At 34.8% G+C, this 22,500-nt stretch overlaps 1 long non-coding RNA gene across 1 annotated transcript in view; it reads left to right on the forward strand.

Annotated features, from left to right (window-relative positions):
• Nucleotides 1-1,173: 1,173 nt before the first annotated feature.
• Nucleotides 1,174-22,500, forward strand: part of LOC137658766 (uncharacterized) — a 22,936-nt gene continuing 1,609 nt past the window's right edge. Inside the window, exons 1-2 of the long non-coding RNA XR_011047417.1 lie at nt 1,174-1,341; nt 3,295-3,522. This is a non-coding gene — a long non-coding RNA (uncharacterized lncRNA). The remainder of the gene's footprint in view (nt 1,342-3,294; nt 3,523-22,500) is intronic.

Genomic DNA, 22,500 nt, shown 5'->3' on the forward strand with positions numbered 1-22,500 from the left:
TGGGAAAACGTTTCATGATCCTACTTTCTCAAAAAAGAGAGAAAGAGAGAGAGAGAGAGAGAGAGAGAGAGAGAGAGAGAGAGAGAGAGAGAGAGAGATTTTACTTACTCGTATCTTTCTACAAAGAAATTTTTCCAAGTTATGCTCATATTACCAGCAAAAAGTGAAAAGACTTTTCCAAATCCTTTCTCTCTCTCTCTCTCTCTCTCTCTCTCTCTCTCTCTCTCTCTCCTCTCTCTCTCTCTCTCTCTCTCTCTCTCTCTTGAGAAGGAAGGCTTTGAAAGGTGTTTCAACTCTTTGCTGGTAATGAGAAAAACTCAAAAACATTTCTTTGTAGAATTTGTAGACAGACACGATTGAGAGAGAGAGAGAGAGAGAGAGAGAGAGAGAGAGAGAGAGAGAGAGAGAGAGAGAGAGAGAGAGAGAGAGAGTAAGCAAAACACTCTCATCTTTCTTTTATTGTTCTTCTTCCTCTTCCTCTTCTTCTTCTTCTTCTTCATGTTTCCCCTCATGCATCACAGAAACCAATCCATTGTCACCAGCAAAAGGCTGAAGTTTCATCCTCTGTACACAAGACCCAGACAGCTATTCTGGACCAAACTCATTTTCTTTCTTTGGTCTTGTCTTTATTTTGGGCTTTTTCTTTCTTTGCTCCAATTTCTCTGATGAGTTCATTCATTGGCTGTTTTTCTGTGTTGTATGTTGTTTTTGTTTTTATTTATTTTTCCTTTGTTGTCTTGATTTTAATAAAAGGCATTTAATTATGATGATAATAATAATAGGCAAACGTCAGTTAAATTTAACAGTCATAATAATTATCATGAATTTAATTACTAATTGTAAAAGTAGCAATGGTAGGAATATAGTTAAAAGTAAACACCAATAATTATGAGTGACTTTTTTTAACTAAAGAATGATTTTACAATTTATTTGGCCCCTACTACTACTAATACTTCGAATTAATTTTAATCATAACATTAATCATAACACAACACACACACACACACACACACACACACACACACACACACATCTTTCATGTAAAAATAATACTGTATCATAAACGAATCATTGAAACTCGTCCCACGTTATTTTTATCGTTTCCGAAGACTTATGCAAAACACATAGACTGAAAGATTTCGAGCAAAACATTGGAACTCCAAGTCCAACACTGTCGCCCCTCTTTGAAGTCTTGCGTGACATAGATCTATTTTTCCAACTCCTTTATTGTGTCCGTCCACTGTGGCTCTCATAGTGCTGACTGGGCGATAGCTGGAATGCCTATAATTGATTTTATTGAAGTGAATTGTGTTTGTGAAGTTGTAAGCTTTTATGGGAATGGTAATTATGGTGAATATTAAGAAGAAAAATCTTATGCTAGTTTTTTCTGTGATTGTGTTTGATGCCAGTTTATGAGAGAGAGAGAGAGAGAGAGAGAGAGAGAGAGAGAGAGAGAGAGAGAGAGAGAGAGAGAGATTCTTATACAATTATCTTTGTAGTATGTTATTTGTAGAAATATATATATATATATATATATATATATATATATATATATATATATACATATATATATATATATATATATATTTGTATATATATTCAGAAATGTGTGTGTGTGTGTGTGAGAGAGAGAGAGAGAGAGAGAGAGAGAGAGAGAGAGAGAGAGAGAGAGAGAGATTCTTATACATTTGTCTTCGTAGTATATTATTTGTAGAAATATATATATATATATATATATATATATATATATATATATATATATATACATATATATATGTATATATATGTGTATATATATATAAATTCAGAAATGTGAGAGAGAGAGAGAGAGAGAGAGAGAGAGAGAGAGAGAGAGAGAGAGATTCTTATACATTTGTCTTCGTAGTATATTATTTGTAGAAATATATATATATATATATATATATATATATATATTATATATATATACATATATATATGTATATATATGTGTATATATATATAAATTCAGAAATGTGAGAGAGAGAGAGAGAGAGAGAGAGAGAGAGAGAGAGAGAGAGAGAGAGAGAGAGAGAGAGAGAGAGAGAGAGAGAGAATTCTATACACTTGTCTTTGTAGCATATATTATTTGTAGAAAAGTATATATAAATTTTAAAATGAGAGAGAGAGAGAGAGAGAGGAGAGAGAGAGAGAGAGAGAGAGAGAGGAGAGAGAGAGGAGAGAGAGAGAGACTAGCTTCACTTTACATACATATGAAGAAAGATATGGAAACAATCAGATAAAAAGAACGAGAAAAGCTGTCATCTCTCTCTCTCTCTCTTTCTTGCCGATCTCTACAGGTGGGACTTTAGCATTTCAATTCTAAAAATCTATTCCAATATTCATCTTTTAAAGATTTTTCTTGCAGATTTATCATTGAAATAAATGAACCAAACCCTATTCCCATTCCAATTCCCATTCCAGTTCCCATATTCCAATTCCCATTCCAACTGGGTTATCTTGAATCAGGGAGGCGTGACATGTCCAGACGTGTGGTTTCGATTCCCTATAAGTTTGATAGTCAGTTCTCAAATAAACGTTTTCAGATTTTAAAAAATATTATTCATAAAAGTTTTTTTTTTTTTTAATTACTTTCATAAAAGCTCACTGCTTTCAAAAATACCGTTACAGGAAATTATGTATTGATTAATGGGTCATTCTTTTCTTCGATTTGACTTATTTTAATATCTTCTTAAGTCCCTTAGAATCTATTCCCATAAAAAAATGAATTATTCCAATTGCTCAGGAATCACTTGACTTGTTGTGATCAAAATAGAAACTGCTCCCATAAATAAATCAATTAATCCAATAAATAAATCCTTTATTCCAATTGCTCAAGAATCACTTGCTTCATTGTGACCAAAATAGAAACTGCTCTTATAAATAAATCAATTATTTCAGTCATGAAATATCTGTTTTGATGTTACTGTTTTTAAAATGTTTTATTTTAATTATTGATTATTTCTTATATCGTTATTTATTTCCTTATTTCCTTTCCTCACTGGGCATTTTTCTCCTGTTGGAGCCCTTTGAATTATAGCATCTTGCTTTTCCAACTAATTTTGTAGCTTAGCTAGTATTAAAAATAATAATAATAATAATAATAATAATAATAATAATAATAATGATAATAATAATAATAATAATTAATGATAATAATAATTACACAATAATCACTTGACTCATTGTAACCCAAATAGAAACTGTTCCTATTTCTCCAGAATGACTTGACTTACCCTACCCTAGTCGAACACTAAACTCTTCTTCTATATCCAGATCGGCTGGGCATGGACTGTGTCCTGGAAAGCTGGAGATCTGGCCTGCAGAATCATGGCCTTCTTCCGCACCTTCGGGGTGTTCCTGAGCGGCTTCCTCCTGGTCGTCATCAGCATCGACAGGTACCACGCCGTCCTCAGGCCCCTGACAGTTACAGAAGCCAAGAGGAGGGTCAGGGTCATGCTCTGGATGGCTTGGGGAGCATCGGTTGTGTTCTCTATACCTCAGGTGAGTACCTAACCTAACCTAACCTAATCTAATTTAACCTAATCTAATCTAATCTAATATAACTTAACCTAATCTAACCTAACCTAACCTAATTTAATCTAACGTAACCTAACCTAATATAATCTAATCTAATCTAATCAAATCTAACCTAACCCAACTTAACCCAACCTAACCCAATTTAATTTAACCTTATCTAATTTAACCTAATCTAATCTAATTTAACATAACCTAACCCAACCTAACCCAATTTAATTTAACCTAATCTAAGTTAATGTAACCTAACCTAACCTAACCTAACAAATGGTCACTAGAGTAGTCCACCTTTAATTGCGTTAATTCCATAGGCCTTCATCCCCTTGGAAGCAGGGAAACCTTATCCATAAGAACCATTGATCATGGTGGTTTTAATGGCTGACTGCCCAAACGTGTTCTCACCTCCGTATGCTAAACTATGTGATCTTTTCATACTCGTGGTGACCTTCTGCCCTTATCAAGGTCAGGATGAAGCAGTGAACGAATGAAGAAATGACGAACCAATATCGATCCATCGAATCAGCTCTAAGGGATTTACCAATATCCTTAGATTAAAATTTTCATTCAGATACGTCAAATGAACTAATCTCAGATATACGTAACTCGAAATATCTTCTGATGGCGAGATTTGGGAAGCTAATATCTCTGTTGGGAGTTGGTCTTTAGTCTTTGTTGAATGTTAATTCCTAATCTTCCCAGACTATACCATTCTGTACGTATTAATATGTATGTAGTTCATTCTATCAGTCATGCACTCTCCGCTATAAGGCTCAATACTGTACAGTGTTCTAGGAGTTTTAATCCAGCTGTGAACGGATTGTGATATGATCATCCTAATCATGCAGTTTAATCGATGGAACTTCAGAATTTCAAACTTTTAACGAATGTTTTAATATTGAATAATCTAACGTAAACCTCTCTTGATACCTGATGTAAGACGTTTTATTTTAATCTTGTTATTGATCTTCAGAAATATTGTATTGTTTATTCTTTACTTTTCATATAGTTTATTTATTTCCTTATTTCTTTAAGACCTCATTTGCCTATCTTTCACTGTTGCGGCCCTTGGGCTTATAGCATCCAGCCTTTCCAACTAGGATTAAAGCTTACATATTATTATTATTATTATTATTATTATTACTACTACTACTACTACTACTACTACTACTACTACTACTACTACTACTACTACTACTAGCTAAGCTACAACCCTAGTTGGAGAAGCATGATGGTATAAGCCCAAGGGCTCCAAACGGAAAAATACCCCAGGGAGGAAAGGAAATAAGGAAATAAACAAACTGCAAGAAAAAATGAACAATTGAAATAACATATTTTAAGAACTGTAACAATATTAACACAGATCTATTATATATGAACTATAAAAAAATAAAAATAAACAAGAGGAAGAAAAATAAGATAAAACAGTGCACTCAAGTGTACCGTACAGGCTTAAATAGAACCTTGATTATGGAAAGGTTGAAAAGTACACTTAAGTGTACCGTACAACCTTAATAAGGACATTGGTTAGGGAGAAAATAAGGTAGAACAGTGTACCCAAGTGTATCAGACAACCATAATTAGGACCCTGGTTAGGGAAACTAAGGTAGAACAGTGTACTCAAGTGTACCGTACAAAATTAATTAGGACCTTGGTTAGGGAGAAAATAAGGTAGAATAGTGTACTGAAGTGTACCGTACAACATTAATTAGGACCTTGGTTAGGGAAAAATCAGGTAGAACAGTGTGCTCAAGTGTACTCTACAACCTTAATGAGGACCTTGGTTAGGGAAAAATAAGATAGAACATTGTACTCAAGTGTACTCTACAACCTTAATGAGGACCTTGGTTAGGGAAAAATAAGGTAGAATAGTGTACTCAAGTGTACTGTACAACCTTAATTAGGACACTGGTTAGTGAAAAATAAGGTAGAATAGTGTATTGTACAACCTTAATTAGGACATTGGTTAGGAAAAAATAAGCTAGAACAGTGCGCTCGAGTGTACCGTTCAACCTTAATTAAGACATTGGTTAGGGAAAAATAAGATAAAACATTGTATTCAAGTGTACCATAAAACCTTGATGAGGACCTTGGTTATGGAAAAATCAGATAGAACAGTGTACTCAAGTGTACTGTACAACCTTAATTAAGACATTGGTTAGGGAAAAATAAGATAGAACATTGTACTCAAGTGTACTCTACAACCTTAATGAGGACCTTGGTTAGGGAAAAATAAGGTAGAATAGTGTACTCAAGTGTACTGTACAACCTTAATTAGGACACTGGTTAGTGAAAAATAAGGTAGAATAGTGTATTGTACAACCTTAATTAGGACATTGGTTAGGAAAAAATAAGTCAGAATAGTGTACTCCAGTGTAACGTACACTCTTAATTAGGACATTGGTTAGGGAAAAATAAGGTAGAATAGTGTACTCAAGTGTACTGTACAACCTTAATTAGGACATTGGTTAGGGAAAAATTAGATAGAACGGTGTACTCAAGTGTACTGTACAACCTTAATTAGGACCTTGGTTAGTGAAAAATAAGGTAGAACAGTGCGCTCAAGTGCACCGTACAACCTTAATTAGGACATTGCTTAGGGAAAAAAGGTAGAATAGTATACTCAAGTGTACTGTAAAACCTTAATTAGAACATTGGTTAGGGAAAAATAATGTAGAACAGTGCACTCAAGTATACCGTTCAACCTTAATTAGGACCTTGGTTAGGGAAAAATAAGGCAGAATAGTGTACTCAAGTGTACTGTACAACCTTAATTGGGACATTGGTTAAGGAAAAATAAGGTAGAACAGTGCGCTCAAATGTACCGTTCAACCTTAATTAGGACCTTGGTTAGGGAAAAATAAGGCAGAATAGTGTACTCAAGTGTACTGTACAACCTTAATTGGGACATTGGTTAGGGAAAAAAAGGTAGAACAGTGCACTCAAGTGTACTGTTCAACCTTAATTAGGACCTTGGTTAGGGAAAAATAAGGCAGAATAGTGTACTCAAGTGTACCGTACAACATTAATTAGGACCTTGGTTAGGGAAAAATTAAATAGAAAAGAGTACTCAAGTGTACTGTACAACCTTAATTAGGACATTGGTTAGGGAAAAATCAGGTAGAACAGTGCGCTCAAGTGTACCGTTCAACCTTAATTAGGACTGTGGTTAGGGAAAAATAAGGCAGAATAGTGTACTCAAGTGTACCGTACAACCTTAATTAGGACCTTGATTAGGGAAAAATAAGTAAGAATAGTGTACTCAAGTGTACCGTACAACATTAATTAGGACCTTGGTTAGGGAAAAATTAGATAGAACAGTGTACTGTACAACCTTAATTAGGACCTTAATTAGGACCTTGGTTAGGGAAAAATAAGGTAGAACAGTGTACTCGAATGTACTGTACAACCTTAATGAGGACCTTGTTTAGGGAAAAATAAGGTAGAATAGTGTACTCAAGTGTACTGTACAACATTAATTAGGACATTGGTTAGGGAAAAATTAGATAGAACAGTGTACTGTACAACCTTAATTAGGACCTTGGTTAGGGAAAAATAAGGCAGAATAGTGTACTCAAGTGTACCGTACAACATTAATTAGGACCTTGGTTAGGGAAAAATTAGATAGAACAGTGTACTGTACAACCTTAATTAGGACCTTTGTTAGGGAAAAATAAGGTAGAACAGTGTACTCGAATGTACTGTACAACCTTAATGAGGACCTTGTTTAGGGAAAAATAAGGTAGAATAGTGTACTCAAGTGTACTGTACAACATTAATTAGGACATTGGTTAGGGAAAAATTAGATAGAACAGTGTACTGTACAACCTTAATTAGGACCTTGGTTAGGGAAAAATAAGGTCGAACAGTGTACTCGAATGTACTGTACAACCTTAATGAGGACCTTGTTTAGGGAAAAATAAGGTAGAATAGTGTACTCAAGTGCACTATACAATCTTAATTAGGACATTGGTTAGGGAAAAACAGGATAGAACATTGTATTCAAGTGTACCGTACAACCTTAATGAGGACCTTGGTTAGGGAAAAAAGGTAGAATAGTATACTCAAGTGTACTGTAAAACCTTAATTAGGATATTGGTTAGGGAAAATAAGGTAGAACAGTGCGCTCAAATGTACCGTTCAACCTTAATGAGGACCTTGGTTAGGGAAAAATAAGGCAGAATAGTGTACTCAAGTGTACTGTACAACCTTAATTGGGACATTGGTTAGGGAAAAATTAGATAGAACAGTGTACTGTACAACCTTAATTAGGACCTTGGTTAGGGAAAAATAAGGTAGAACAGTGTACTCGAATGTACTGTACAACCTTAATGAGGACCTTGTTTAGGGAAAAATAAGGTAGAATAGTGTACTCAAGTGCACCATACAACCTTAATTAGGACATTGGTTAGTGAAAAACAGGATAGAACATTGTATTCAAGTGTACCGTACAACCTTAATGAGGACCTTGGTTAGGGAAAAAAGGTAGAATAGTATACTCAAGTGTACTGTAAAACCTTAATTAGGACATTGGTTAGGGAAAAATAAGGTAGAATAGTGCGCTCAAATGTACCGTTCAACCTTAATTAGGACCTTGATTAGGGAAAAATAAGTTAGAATAGTGTACTCAAGTGTACCGTACAACATTAATTAGGACCTTGGTTAGGGAAAAACAAGGTAGAATAGTGTACTCAAGTGTACTGTACAACCTTAATAAGGACATTGGTTAAGGAAAAATAAAGTAGAACAGTGCACTCAAGTGTACTTTTCAACATTAATTAGGACCTTGGTTAGGGAAAAATAAGGTAGAATAATGTACTCAAGTGTACCGTACAACATTAATTAGGACCTTGGTTAGGGAAAAATTAAATAGAAAAGAGTACTCAAGTGTACTGTACAACCTTAATTAGGACATTGGTTAGGGAAAAATCAGGTAGAACAGTGCGCTCAAGTGTACCGTTCAACCTTAATTAGGACTGTGGTTAGGGAAAAATAAGGCAGAATAGTGTACTCAAGTGTACCGTACAACCTTAATTAGGACCTTGATTAGGGAAAAATAAGTTAGAATAGTGTACTCAAGTGTACCGTACAACATTAATTAGGACCTTGGTTAGGGAAAAATTAGATAGAACAGTGTACTGTACAACCCTAATTAGGACCTTGGTTAGGGAAAAATAAGGTAGAACAGTGTACTCAAATGTACTGTACAACCTTAATGAGGACCTTGTTTAGGGAAAAATAAGGTAGAATAGTATACTCAAGTGTACTGTAAAACCTTAATTAGGACATTGGTTAGGGAAAAATAAGGTAGAATAGTGCGCTCAAATGTACCGTTCAACCTTAATTAGGACTGTGGTTAGGGAAAAATAAGGCAGAATAGTGTACTCAAGTGTACCGTACAACCTTAATTAGGACCTTGATTAGGGAAAAATAAGTTAGAATAGTGTACTCAAGTGTACCGTACAACATTAATTAGGACCTTGGTTAGGGAAAAATTAGATAGAACAGTGTACTGTACAACCCTAATTAGGACCTTGGTTAGGGAAAAATAAGGTAGAACAGTGTACTCAAATGTACTGTACAACCTTAATGAGGACCTTGTTTAGGGAAAAATAAGGTAGAATAGTATACTCAAGTGTACTGTAAAACCTTAATTAGGACATTGGTTATGGAAAAATAAGGTAGAACAGTGCGTTCAAATGTACCGTTCAACATTAATTAGGACCTTGGTTAGGGAAAAATAAGGCAGAATAGTGTACTCAAGTGAACTGTACAACCTTAATTAGGGCATTGGTTAGGGACAAATAAGGTAGAACAGTGCGCTTAAGTGTACTGTTCAACCTTAATTAGGACTGTGGTTAGGGAAAAATAAGGCAGAATAGTGTACTCAAATGTACCGTACAACATTAATTAGGACCTTGGTTAGGGAAAAATTAGATAGAACAGTGTACTGTACAACCTTAATTAGGACCTTAATTAGGACCTTGGTTAGGGAAAAATAAGGTAGAACAGTGTACTCGAATGTACTGTACAACCTTAATGAGGACCTTGTTTAGGGAAAAATAAGGTAGAATAGTGTACTCAAGTGTACTGTACAACATTAAGTAGGACATTGGTTAGGGAAAAATTAGATAGAACAGTGTACTGTACAACCTTAATTAGGACCTTGGTTAGGGAAAAATAAGGTCAAACAGTGTACTCGAATGTACTGTACAACCTTAATGAGGACCTTGTTTAGGGAAAAATAAGGAAGAATAGTGTACTCAAGTGCACCATACAACCTTAATTAGGACATTGGTTAGGGAAAAACAGGATAGAACATTGTATTCAAGTGTACCGTACAACCTTAATGAGGACCTTGGTTAGGGAAAAAAGGTAGAATAGTATACTCAAGTGTACTGTAAAACCTTAATTAGGACATTGGTTAGGGAAAAATAAGGTAGAACAGTGCGCTCAAATGTACCGTTCAACCTTAATTAGGACCTTGATTAGGGAAAAATAAGTTAGAATAGTGTACTCAAGTGTACCGTACAACATTAATTAGGACCTTGGTTAGGGAAAAACAAGGTAGAATAGTGTACTCAAGTGTACTGTACAACCTTAATAAGGGCATTGGTTAAGGAAAAATAAGGTAGAACAGTGCACTCAAGTGTACTTTTCAACATTAATTAGGACCTTGGTTTGGGAAAAATAAGGTAGAATAATGTACTCAAGTGTACCGTACAACATTAATTAGGACCTTGGTTAGGGAAAAATTAAATAGAAAAGAGTACTCAAGTGTACTGTACAACCTTAATTAGGACATTGGTTAGGGAAAAATCAGGTAGAACAGTGCGCTCAAGTGTACCGTTCAACCTTAATTAGGACTGTGGTTAGGGAAAAATAAGGCAGAATAGTGTACTCAAGTGTACCGTACAACCTTAATTAGGACCTTGATTAGGGAAAAATAAGTTAGAATAGTGTACTCAAGTGTACCGTACAACATTAATTAAGACCTTGGTTAGGGAAAAATTAGATAGAACAGTGTACTGTACAACCCTAATTAGGACCTTGGTTAGGGAAAAATAAGGTAGAACAGTGTACTCAAATGTACTGTACAACCTTAATGAGGACCTTGTTTAGGGAAAAATAAGGTAGAATAGTATACTCAAGTGTACTGTAAAACCTTAATTAGGACATTGGTTATGGAAAAATAAGGTAGAACAGTGCGTTCAAATGTACCGTTCAACATTAATTAGGACCTTGGTTAGGGAAAAATAAGGCAGAATAGTGTACTCAAGTGAACTGTACAACCTTAATTAGGGCATTGGTTAGGGAAAAATAAGGTAGAACAGTGCGCTTAAGTGTACTGTTCAACCTTAATTAGGACTGTGGTTAGGGGAAAATAAGGCAGAATAGTGTACTCAAATGTACCGTACAACATTAATTAGGACCTTGGTTAGGGAAAAATTAGATAGAACAGTGTACTGTACAACCTTAATTAGGACCTTTGTTAGGGAAAAATAAGGTAGAACAGTGTACTCGAATGTACTGTACAACCTTAATGAGGACCTTGTTTAGGGAAAAATAAGGTAGAATAGTGTACTCAAGTGTACTGTACAACATTAATTAGAACATTGGTTAGGGAAAAATTAGATAGAACAGTGTACTCAAGTGTACTGTACAACCTTAATTACGACCTTGGTTAGGGAAAAATAAGGTAGATCAGTGCGCTCAAGTGCACCGTACAACCTTAATTAGGACATTGGTTAGGGAAAAACAGGATAGAACATTGTATTCAAGTGTACCGTACAACCTTAATGAGGACCTTGGTTAGAGAAAAATAAGGTAGAATAGTGTACTCAAGTGTACGGTACAACCTTAATTAGGACACTGGTTAGTGAAAAATAAGGTAGAATAGTGTAATGTACAACCTTAATTAGGACATTGGTTAGGGAAAAATAAGATAAAACATTGTATTCAAGTGTACCATAAAACCTTGATGAGGACCTTGGTTATGGAAAAATCAGATAGAACATTGTACTCAAGAGTACTGTACAACCTTAATTAAGACATTGGTTAGGGAAAAATAAGATAGAACATTGTACTCAAGTGTACTCTACAACCTTAATGAGGACCTTGGTTAGGGAAAAATAAGGTAGAATAGTGTACTCAAGTGTACTGTACAACCTTAATTAGGACACTGGTTAGTGAAAAATAAGGTAGAATAGTGTATTGTACAACCTTAATTAGGACATTGGTTAGGAAGAAATAAGTCAGAATAGTGTACTCCAGTGTAACGTACAATCTTAATTAGGACATTGGTTAGGGAAAAATAAGGTAGAATAGTGTACTCAAGTGTACTGTACAACCTTAATTAGGACATTGGTTAGGGAAAAATTAGATAGAACAGTGTACTCAAGTGTACTGTACAACCTTAATTAGGACCTTGGTTAGTGAAAAATAAGGTAGAACAGTGCGCTCAAGTGCACCGTACAACCTTAATTAGGACATTGCTTAGGGAAAAAAGGTAGAATAGTATACTCAAGTGTACTGTAAAACCTTAATTTGCTTAGGGAAAAAAGGTAGAATAGTATACTCAAGTGTACTGTAAAACCTTAATTAGAACATTGGTTAGGGAAAAATAATGTAGAACAGTGCACTCAAGTGTACCGTTCAACCTTAATTAGGACCCTGGTTAGGGAAAAATAAGGCAGAATAGTGTACTCAAGTGTACTGTACAACCTTAATTGGGACATTGGTTAAGGAAAAATAAGGTAGAACAGTGCGCTCAAATGTACCGTTCAACCTTAATTAGGACCTTGGTTAGGGAAAAATAAGGCAGAATAGTGTACTCAAGTGTACTGTACAACCTTAATTGGGACATTGGTTAGGGAAAAATAAGGTAGAACAGTGCACTCAAGTGTACTGTTCAACCTTAATTAGGACCTTGGTTAGGGAAAAATAAGGCAGAATAGTGTACTCAAGTGTACCGTACAACATTAATTAGGACCTTGGTTAGGGAAAAATTGAATAGAAAAGAGTACTCAAGTGTACTGTACAACCTTAATTAGGACATTGGTTAGGGAAAAATCAGGTAGAACAGTGTGCTCAAGTGTACCGTTCAACCTTAATTAGGACATTGGTTAGGGAAAAATAAGGCAGAATAGTGTACTCAAGTGTACCGTACAACCTTAATTAGGACCTTGATTAGGGAAAAATAAGGAAGAATAGTGTACTCAAGTGTACCGTACAACATTAATTAGGACCTTGGTTAGGGAAAAATTAGATAGAACAGTGTACTGTACAACCTTAATTAGGACCTTGGTTAGGGAAAAATAAGGTAGAACAGTGTATTCAAATGTACTGTACAACCTTAATGAGGACCTTGTTTAGGGAAAAATAAGGTAGAATAGTATACTCAAGTGTACTGTAAAACCTTAATTAGGACATTGGTTATGGAAAAATAAGGTAGGACAGTGCGTTCAAATGTACCGTTCAACATTAATTAGGACCTTGGTTAGGGAAAAATAAGGCAGAATAGTGTACTCAAGTGAACTGTACAACCTTAATTAGGGCATTGGTTAGGGAAAAATAAGGTAGAACAGTGCGCTCAAGTGTACCGTTCAACCTTAATTAGGACTGTGGTTAGGGAAAAATAAGGCAGAATAGTGTGCTCAAATGTACCGTAGAACATTAATTAGGACCTTGGTTAGGGAAAAATTAGATAGAACAGTGTACTGTACAACCTTAATTAGGACCTTGGTTAGGGAAAAATAAGGTAGAACAGTGTACTCGAATGTACTGTACAACCTTAATGAGGACCTTGTTTAGGGAAAAATAAGGTAGAATAGTGTACTCAAGTGTACTGTACAACATTAATTAGGACATTGGTTAGGGAAAAATTAGATAGAACAGTGTACTGTACAACCTTAATTAGGACCTTGGTTAGGGAAAAATAAGGTCGAACAGTGTACTCGAATGTACTGTACAACCTTAATGAGGACCTTGTTTAGGGAAAAATAAGGTGGAATAGTGTACTCAAGTGCACTATACAATCTTAATTAGGACATTGGTTAGGGAAAAACAGGATAGAACATTGTATTCAAGTGTACCGTACAACCTTAATGAGGACCTTGGTTAGGGAAAAAAGGTAGAATAGTATACTCAAGTGTACTGTAAAACCTTAATTAGGATATTGGTTAGGGAAAATAAGGTAGAACAGTGCGCTCAAATGTACCGTTCAACCTTAATGAGGACCTTGGTTAGGGAAAAATAAGGCAGAATAGTGTACTCAAGTGTACTGTACAACCTTAATTGGGACATTGGTTAGGGAAAAATTAGATAGAACAGTGTACTGTACAACCTTAATTAGGACCTTGGTTAGGGAAAAATAAGGGAGAACAGTGTACTCGAATGTACTGTACAACCTTAATGAGGACCTTGTTTAGGGAAAAATAAGGTAGAATAGTGTACTCAAGTGCACCATACAACCTTAATTAGGACATTGGTTAGTGAAAAACAGGATAGAACATTGTATTCAAGTGTACCGTACAACCTTAATGAGGACCTTGGTTAGGGAAAAAAGGTAGAATAGTATACTCAAGTGTACTGTAAAACCTTAATTAGGACATTGGTTAGGGAAAAATAAGGTAGAACAGTGCGCTCAAATGTACCGTTCAACATTAATTAGGACCTTGATTAGGGAAAAATAAGTTAGAATAATGTACTCAAGTGTACCGTACAACATTAATTAGGACCTTGGTTAGGGAAAAACAAGGTAGAATAGTGTACTCAAGTGTACTGTACAACGTTAATAAGGACATTGGTTAAGGATTAATAAGGTAGAACAGTGCACTCAAGTTTACTTTTCAACATTAATTAGGACCTTGGTTAGGGAAAAATAAGGTAGAATAATGTACTCAAGTGTACCGTACAACATTAATTAGGACCTTGGTTAGGGAAAAATTAAATAGAAAAGAGTACTCAAGTGTACTGTACAACCTTAATTAGGACATTGGTTACGGAAAAATCAGGTAGAACAGTGCGCTCAAGTGTACTGTTCAACCTTAATTAGGACTGTGGTTAGGGAAAAATAAGGCAGAATAGTGTACTCAAGTGTACCGTACAACCTTAATTAGGACCTTGATTAGGGAAAAATAAGTTAGAATAGTGTACTCAAGTGTACCGTACAACATTAATTAGGACCTTGGTTAGGGAAAAATTAGATAGAACAGTGTACTGTACAACCCTAATTAGGACCTTGGTTAGGGAAAAATAAGGTAGAACAGTGTACTCAAATGTACTGTACAACCTTAATGAGGACCTTGTTTAGGGAAAAATAAGGTAGAATAGTATACTCAAGTGTACTGTAAAACCTTAATTAGGACATTGGTTATGGAAAAATAAGGTAGAACAGTGCGTTCAAATGTACCGTTCAACATTAATTAGGACCTTGGTTAGGGAAAAATAAGGCAGAATAGTGTACTCAAGTGAACTGTACAACCTTAATTAGGGCATTGGTTAGGGGAAAATAAGGTAGAACAGTGCGCTTAAGTGTACTGTTCAACCTTAATTAGGACTGTGGTTAGGGAAAAATAAGGCAGAATAGTGTACTCAAATGTACCGTACAACATTAATTAGGACCTTGGTTAGGGAAAAATTAGATAGAACAGTGTACTGTACAACCTTAATTAGGACCTTTGTTAGGGAAAAATAAGGTAGAACAGTGTACTCGAATGTACTGTACAACCTTAATGAGGACCTTGTTTAGGGAAAAATAAGGTAGAATAGTGTACTCAAGTGTACTGTACAACATTAATTAGAACATTGGTTAGGGAAAAATTAGATAGAACAGTGTACTCAAGTGTACTGTACAACCTTAATTACGACCTTGGTTAGGGAAAAATAAGGTAGATCAGTGCGCTCAAGTGCACCGTACAACCTTAATTAGGACATTGGTTACGGAAAAACAGGATAGAACATTGTATTCAAGTGTACCGTACAACCTTAATGAGGACCTTGGTTAGGGAAAAAAGGTAGAATAGTATACTCAAGTGTACTGTAAAACCTTAATTAGGATATTGGTTAGGGAAAATAAGGTAGAACAGTGCGCTCAAATGTACCATTCAACCTTAATGAGGACCTTGGTTAGGGAAAAATAAGGCAGAATAGTGTACTCAAGTGTACTGTACAACCTTAATTGGGACATTGGTTAGGGAAAAATAAGGTAGAACAGTGCACTCAAGTGTACCGTTCAACCTTAATTAGGACCTTGGTTAAGGAAAAACAAGGTAGAATAGTGTACTCAAGTGTACTGTACAACCTTAATAAGGACATTGGTTAAGGAAAAATAAGGTAGAACAGTGCACTCAAGTGTACTTTTCAACATTAATTAGGACCTTGGTTAGGGAAAAAATAAGGCAGAATAATGTACGCAAGTGTACCGTACAACATTAATTAGGACCTTGATTAGGGAAAAATTAAATAGAAAAAAGTACTCAAGTGTACTGTACAACCTTAATAAGGACATTGGTTAAGGAAAAATAAGGTAGAACAGTGCGTTCAAGTGTACCGTTCAACTTTAATTAGGACTGTGGTTAGGGAAAAATAAGGCAGAATAGTGTACTCAAGTGTACCATACAACATTAATTAGGACCTTGGTTAGGGAAAAATTAGATAGAGCAGTGTACTCTAGTGTACCGCACAACCTTAATTAGGACATTGGTTAGGGAAAAATAAGGTAGAACAGTGCGCTCAAGTGTACCGTTCAACCATAATTAGGACCTTGGTTAGGGAAAAATAAGGCAGAATAGTGTACTCAAGTGTACCGTACAACATTAATTAGGACATTGGTTACGGAAAAATTAGATAGAGCAGTGTACTGTACAACCTTAATTAGGATCTTGGTTAGGGAAAAATAAGGCAGAATAGTGTACTCAAGTGTACTGTACAACCTTAATTAGGGCATTGGTTAGGGGAAAATAAGGCAGAATAGTGTACTCAAGTGTACCGTACAACATTAGTTAGGACCTTGGTTAGGGAAAAATAAAGCAGAATAGTGTACTCAAATGTACCGTAGAACATTAATTAGGACCTTGGTTAGGGAAAAATTAGATAGAACAGTGTACTGTACAACCTTAATTAGGGCATTGGTTAGGGGAAAATAAGGCAGAATAGTGTACTCAAGTGTACCGTACAACATTAATTAGGACCTTGGTTACGGAAAAATTAGATAGAGCAGTGTACTCAAGTGTACTGTAAAACCTTAATTAGGACATTGGTTATGGAAAAATAAGGTAGAACAGTGCGTTCAAATGTACCGTTCAATCTTAATTAGGACCTTGGTTAGGGAAAAATAAGACAGAATAGTGTACTCAAGTGTACTGTACAACCTAAATTAGGGCATTGGTTAGGGAAAAATAAGGTAGAACAGTGCGCTCAATTGTACCGTTCAACCTTAATTAGGACTGTGGTTAGGGAAAAATAAGGCAGAATAGTGTACTCAAATGTACCGTACAACATTAATTAGGACCTTGGTTAGGGAAAAATTAGATAGAACAGTGTACTGTACAACCTTATTAGGATCTTGGTTAGGGAAAAATAAGGCTGAATAGTGTACTCAAGTGTACTGTATAACCTTGATTAGGGCATTGGTTAGGGAAAAATAAGGTAGAATAGTGCGCTCAAGTGTACCGTTCAACCTTAATTAGGACTGTGGTTAGGGAAAAATAATGCAGAATAGTGTACTCAAATGTACCGTACAACATTAATTAGGACCTTGGTTAGGGAAAAATTAGATAGAACAGTGTACTGTACAACCTTAATTAGGACATTGGTTAGGGAAAAATAAGATAGAACATTGTATTCAAGTGTACCGTACAACCTTAATGAGGATCTTGGTTAGGGAAAAAAGGTAGAATAGTATATTCAAGTGTACTGTACAACCTTAATTAGGACAATGGTTAGGGAAAAATAAGGTAGAATAGTGTACTCAAGTGTACTGTACAATCTTAATTAGGACATTGGTTAAGGAAAAATAAGGTAAAACAGTGTGCTCAAGTGTACTGTTCAACCTTAATTAGGGCATTGGTTAGGGAAAAATAAGGTAGAATAGTGTACTCAAGTGTACTGTACAATCTTAATTATAACATTGGTTAAGGAAAAATAAGGTAGAACAGTGTGCTCAAGTGTACTGTTCAACCTTAATTAGGACCTTGGTTAAGGAAAAATATGGCAGAATAGTGTACTCAAGTGTACCGTACAACATTAATTAGGACCTTGGTTAGGGAAAAATTAAATAGAAAAGAGTACTCAAGCGTACTGTACAACCTTATTTAGGACATTGGTTAGGTAAAAATCAGCTAGAACAGTGCGCTCAAGTGTACCGTTCAACCTTAATTAGAACCTTGATTAGGGAAAAATAAGGCAGAATAGTGTACTCAGGTGTACCGTACAACAATAATTAGGACCTTGGTTATGGAAAAATTAGATAGAGCAGTGTACTCAATTGTACTGTACAGCCATAATTAGGACATTAGTGAGGGAAAAATAAGGTAGAACAGTGCGCTAAAGTGTACCGTTCAACCATAATTAGGACCTTGGTTAAGGAAAAATAAGGCCGAATAGTGTACTCAAGTGTACCGTACAACATTAATTAATACCTTGGTTACGGAAAAATTAGATAGAGCAGTGTACTCAAGTGTATTGTAAAACCTTAATTAGGACATTGGTTAGGGAAAAATAAGGAAGAACAGTGCGTTCAAATGTACCGTTCAACCTTAATTAGGACCTTGGTTAGGGAAAAATAAGGCAGAATAGTGTACTCAAGTGTACTGTACAACCTTAATTAGGGCATTGGTTAGGGAAAAATAAGGTAGAACAGTGCACCCAAGAGTACCCTTTAACCTTAATTAGGACCGTGGTTAAGAAAAAATAAGGCAGAATAGTGTACTCAAGTGTACCGTACAACATTAATTAGGACCTTGGTTAGGGAAAAATTAGATTGAACTGTGTACTGTACAACCTTAATTAGGACCTTGGTTAGGGAAAAATAAGGTAGAACAGTGCGCTCAAGTGTACTGTACAACCATAATTAAGACTTTGGTTAGGGAAAAATAAGATAAAACATTGTACTCAAGTGTACCGTACATTAATTAGGACCTTGGTTAGGGAAAAATAAGGTAGGACAGTCTACTCAAATGTACCGTACAACTTTAATTAGGACCTTGGTTAGTGAAAAATAGGATAGAACATTGTACTCAAGTGTAACGTACAACATTAATTAGGACCTTGGTTATGGAAAAATAAGGTAGAACATTGTACTCTAGTGTACCGTACAACCTTAATTAGGATCTTGGTTAGGGAAAAATAAGGTAGAACAGTGTACTCGAGTGTACCATACAAGATTAATTAGGACCTTGGTTAGGGAAAAGTAAGGTTGAACAGTGTACTGAAGTGTACTGTACTACCTTAATTAGGACCTTGGTTATGGAAAAATAAGGTAGAACAATGTACTCATGTGTACTGTACAACCTTAATTAGGACATTGGTTAGGGAAAAATAAGGTAGAGCAGTGTACTCAAGTGTACTGTACAACCTTAATGAGGACCTTGGTTTTGGAAAAGTAAGATAGAACAGTGTACTCAAGTGTACCGTACAACCTTAATTAGGACCTTGTTTAGGGAAAAATAAGGTAGAACATTGTACTCAAGTGTACCGTACAACCTTAATTAGGACCTTGGTTAGGGAAAAATAAGGTAGAACGTTGTACTCAAGTGTAACGTACAACCTTAATTAGGACATTGTTTAGGGAAAAATAAGGTAGAGCAGTGTACTCAACTGTACTTTACAACCTTAATTATTACCTTGTTTATGGAAAAATAAGATAGAACATTGTACTCAAGTGTACCGTACAACCTTAATTAGGACCTTGTTTAGGGAAAAATAAGGTAGAACATTGTACTCAAGTGTACCGTACAACCTTAATTAGGACCTTGGTTAGGGAAAAATAAGGTAGAACGTTGTACTCAAGTGTACTGTACAACCTTAATTAGGACCTTGTTTAGGGAAAAATAATGTAGAACATTGTACTCAAGTGTACCGTACAACCTTAATTAGGACCTTGGTTAGGGAAAAATAAGGTAGAACGTTGTACTCAAGTGTACCGTACAACCTTAAATAGGACATTGTTTAGGGAAAAATAAGGTAGAGCAGTGTACTCAACTGTACCGTACAACCTTAATTATTACCTTGTTTATGGAAAAATTAGATAGAACATTGTACTCAAGTGTACTGTTCAACCTTAATTAGGACCTTGGTTAGGGAAAAATAAGATCGAACATTGTACTCAAGTGTACTGTACAGCATTAATTAAAACCTTGGTTAGGGAAAAATCAGATAGAACATTGTACTCAAGTGTACCGTACAACATTAATTTGGACCTTGGTTAGGATAACAGAATGACCAACGGTCAAGTACTCGAACTGGGAAAGCAAGGAAAATGGAGACGTAGTGGATAGACTGAAAAAAAATATAAAATATATATGAAATATATGAAGATCTGTAACAACGTTTTGTAAATAAGTCATATATAAAATATAAATAAATAACTATAAATATATATATATATATATATATATATATATATATATACTATATATATATATATATATATATATATACATAAAGCATTTGCAACTAGTTAGCTCCTTTGGAGCTCTGAATTATTGACAGCATCTGTGTCGCGTCTCAAATCTCAAGGAACCAATCGAGAAAATCCTTTTAACTTTCAAACTTTTCTTGTAGTTTATATATTTCCTTAATTTGCTGGGCGGTTTTCCGCTGTTGGAGCACTTGGGCTTATAGCATCCAACTTTTCCAACTAGGGTTGTAGGTTAACTAATAATAATAATAATAATAATAATAATAATAATAATAATAATAATAATAATTTGAAAAGGAATCTCGAGATGGTAGGAGCCGATATAGACCTAGGACTGGTGCTGAATAGCATGCTACTTGAAACAGAACATTTAGTAACGAAATGATGGACTCCTAAGGGAGCAGGATGCAAGCAAACCACACAATATAAACCACCAGTCTCTGTAGACTGTGATTAAAAGAAAAAAAAATTCTTTAAAGCAACACCCAAAAGGAAAACATGAGGCCAACCAAACATACGTCCCGTCAGAATATTCCGGCGGCGTTCCCTCCCCGGGCGAAAAGCACAAGATAGAGATCTGTAGTTCGTTGACAAGCCCAGAAAGACATATTTCCCTGGAAGTTCCAGGACGCCGTTCTATAGGCGGTCGGTGAAATTCCATTTCGAGCAGCCGTGCCTCTTGTTGGGTCCAAAATGAGATGTAGGTGCATATATATATATATATATATATATATATATATATATATATATATATATATATATATATATACATACACATATATATATGTGTTATATATATGTATATATATATATATATATATATATATATATATACATACATACATACATACACACACTCATATATATATATATGTGTGTATATATATATATATATATATATATATATATATATAATATATATATATATATATATACATATACATATATATATATATAATATATATATATATATATATATATTATATACATACATACATACACACACACACACACACACCACACATATATATATATATAATATATATATATAGTATATATATACTGTGTGGTGTGTGTGTGTGTATGTATGTATATATATATATATATATATATATATATATATATATATGATAAAATTTTGCACATTTAGTCGTATTTTTCATATTCAAAGAAGCCATATATTATACTACCTTATTATCTGGATTATCTCTCTATACCTAGGGATCAGAGACTCAAGAGGGAATCAATAGCTTCTGGTTGATATGGGAATCGAACCCTCATCCGAGAAACTGTCATGACAGTGACATACCATATAGCTATGTGAGAGAATCCAGATATTAAGGTCGTATGATACATAGCTTATTTGAATTAATCTGAATATGTAATCCCTTTCTGAGTGGGCTACATCTTTGTCATATAATCTTTAAAGTATGCTAAAAATTAATTCTGCTTTCCTTTCTATACAAAATTCACTTGTCCACAAAAGATAATCAATATAGAAAATTCATCCGATGAAAAAAGAAGACTAAAGATAATCTTATGATCCCATAAATAAAATCTCTGGTACATTATGCGAAGTGATTCAGTCGCCCCTCTAAATTACCATCAATTTGGCGAACATCATTGTTCGCTTTGTGGCGAGCGCTAAAAATACACCCAGTCAATTTGCCTGCTCTGCAATAAGCCTCTTATGAAGGAGGGTAATGTTATTATTGGAAATACTGCTTTCACAAATGGAATGCCCCAGTTTTGAGGGGGAGGGGTTGGGGGGTTGGATAGGGTTGCTGGAAAGCTCTGGCATTATCGTAGATGTGATCTGCTTATGAGATCAGATGGAAGAGAGAGAGAGAGAGAGAGAGAGAGAGAGAGAGAGAGAGAGAGAGAGAGAGAGAGAGTCTGTGTGTATTATTACAAGAAGCTGTCACCTGCTTATTTTATGGGCTTTCTGTATAAAGTGTTTTGTGAACCTGTATTACAAAAAATAATCTCTCTCTCTGTCTCTCTCTCTCTCTCTCTCTCTCTCTCTCTCTCTCTCTCTCTCTCTCTCTCTATATATATATATATATATATATTATATATATATATATATATAGTATACATATATATTCATATATATACAGTATATATATATATATATATATATATATATATATATATATATATATATATATATATATATTATGAATACAATCATACGCTATATATTTATATAATTACAGTATATACATACACACACACACACATATATATATATATGTATATATAAAAATATGTGTGTGTATGTATACACTGCATATGCACTGTGT

This window comes from Palaemon carinicauda, chromosome 19 (genome assembly GCF_036898095.1).
Source record: "Palaemon carinicauda isolate YSFRI2023 chromosome 19, ASM3689809v2, whole genome shotgun sequence".
Classification (NCBI taxonomy): domain Eukaryota; kingdom Metazoa; phylum Arthropoda; class Malacostraca; order Decapoda; family Palaemonidae; genus Palaemon; species Palaemon carinicauda.